General features: G+C 44.8%; 1 pseudogene; it reads left to right on the top strand.

Moving 5' to 3' along the window:
* Positions 1-843: 843 nt before the first annotated feature.
* On the top strand, positions 844-1,309 carry LOC123626034 (annotated as a pseudogene).
* Positions 1,310-2,492: the final 1,183 nt, after the last annotated feature.

Genomic DNA, 2,492 nt, shown 5'->3' with positions numbered 1-2,492 from the left:
GGTGGCTTATGTCTGTAACCCTAGCACTCTGGGAGACTGAGGCAGGAGGATTGGTTGAGGACAGGAGTTTGAGACCAGCCTGAGCAACAGGTGAGACCCTGTCTCTACAAAAACTAGAAAAAATGAGCTGGGTGTGGTGGCGCATGCCTGTAGTCCCAGCTACTCAGGAGACGGAGGCAGGAGGATCACGTGATCCCAGGAATTTGAGGTTGCAGTGAGCTATGATGATGCCACTGTACTCTAGCTGGGGTGACAGAGCGAGACCCTGTCTCAAAAAAAAAAAAAAAAGAAAGAAAGAAAAAAAAAGAAACAGGCCAGTCACAAAAGGCTCCACGTTTAGCTGGGCATGTGGCTCACGCCTGTAATCCCAGCACTTTGGGAAGCTGAGGTGGGAGGATCACTTGAGGCAAGGAGTTCAAGACCAGCCTGGGCAACATAGTGAGACCCTAATCTCTAAAAATTAAAAAAATTTTTAAAAAGTGTCCATGTTGTATGGTCCTATTCATATGAAATGTCAGAATAGGCAAATCCATGGAGACAGCAGATGGGTTACCAGGCCAGGCACAGAGATAGAGGGGTAGGCATAGAGCATGACTGTTAATGCGTACAGAGTCTCTTTTGGAGATGACAAAAATGTTCTAGAATTATTTTTTTTAATGTCTACCACAGAAGAGAATGTTCTAGAATTAGATTGTGGTGATGATTGCACAATTCTGTGACTACACTAAAAAGTCGTTGTATGGTATACTTTAAATGAGTAAGTTGTCTGATGCATGAATTATACCTCAATAAAGCTGTTCTAGAGTTTCAAGCTTCTAGAGGCTGTGCCACTGAGCATCTATGATGCTGTGTGGAAGCTGCAGCTGCACCTCCTGAATGGGCCTTCCAGCCAGCTGAGCACCTCAGATGAGAACTGCGTCTAGGCCAGCACCAACCTCACCATCTGCAGTTGGCTCACCTGCTGCTGTGCCCCAGCAGCCAGGTCTGGTGGCCCAGATGGCGACCGCTGCAGGTGGTGTGGCTGTGGGCTCTGCTGTTGGGCACACACACTGGGTCCTGCCATCACTGGGGGCTTCACGAGGGGAAGTAATGCTGACCCTTCAAACCTTGACATCACTCACTGAGAGCCTCAGGGAAGCCAGCCAGCACAGCCCCAGCAGCTCGGTCCTTGCTTCTGAGATGAAACAGTCTTTGGAGTTTCATCTTGGAACCAGGGTGATTGAAAACTCTGTGAGGGTTTCGATGAGATGCTGAAACAGTGCAGACTTGCAAATGGATTATCCTAATCAAGAAGTTCAAATTGAAGAAACGGGAAATCGGCTCTCATGACCAGGTTAATTTAGCATAAAAATGTAATTGATAGTGAAAGTATAAAGCGTAAAACCATCGGTTAAACCTCTTGTGTCATTAAACTTCCTTGCTTCTTTGCTTCAGAATTGCAATGAAAGAGGGTGTTCTTACTGTGTAGAAGTTCCACATGGGATGGTAAAGAATTTGGGGCTGGGCAAATGATTGTGTGGCCTCCTTAATGCAGCTGTAGTGATATTATTCTTTATGAGTTAATCAGAAAAGAAGTGATTTTATTTTTATTTTTATTTTAAAAAAGCTGTTATTTTAAAAAGTCATTAGGTGAGGTGTGGTAGCTCACATCTGTAATCACAGCACTTTGGGAGGCTGAGGCAGGTAGATTGCTTGAGGCTAGGAGTCTGAGACCAGCCAGGGCAACATAGCAAGACTCCATCTCTACAAAAAAAAAAAAGAATTAGCCAGGTGTGGTGGTATGCATCTGTAGTCCCAAGTACTCAGTAGGCTGAGTCTGGAGGATTGCTTGGGCCCAGGAGTTTGAGGCTGCAATGAGCTATGATCAGGCCACTGCATTCCAGTCTGGATGACTGATTGAGACCCTATGTCTAATAAAAAAAAAAAAAAAGAGGTGTATGCACTTTATGGTGTATAATTATACCCCACATAAATTTAAAACAAAATAATAACAGCACCTTCCTACCAGAGGTATTTGAGAAGATGGGTGGAGTGGGAGGAGGTATTTGGGATGGGGTGCTTGCTGGATGCCAGGGAGCCAGGGACTCATTCACTGCCAGAGTTGCCTCTTGGTGCACCCCAAAAAAGTGCCAGAAAGATCAAGCATGGAGCAGCCTAAAAAGACAGAGGGAGCTGAAGAAGGGCTGAGGGCAGTACAAAGGATACAAGCCCAGAGAGTAAAAAGCAATCCAATTCGATAAAAACAAAATTAGTTTCAGCTAAACCAAACTGCCTTTTAATGTTTATTATAAATCAGCACCTGAACAAAACCATTGACTACTTCAAGCCAGAGATAAAAATCACGAGCACCTTGATGTAATTTTGCAAGTATGAACTGAGAGCCTTCCATTTGTCCGAATCCATGCTAGGCACGGGGCCAGGAATCTGTGACTCTACTCAGCTTCTTGCTGGGAAGTAAAAGTGGGAGGAAGGGAAGAAATTGACAATTAGAA

Source organism: Lemur catta, chromosome 21 (assembly GCF_020740605.2).
Source record: "Lemur catta isolate mLemCat1 chromosome 21, mLemCat1.pri, whole genome shotgun sequence".
Taxonomy (NCBI): Eukaryota; Metazoa; Chordata; class Mammalia; order Primates; family Lemuridae; genus Lemur; species Lemur catta.
This window is presented reverse-complemented; position numbering and strand designations above follow the sequence as displayed.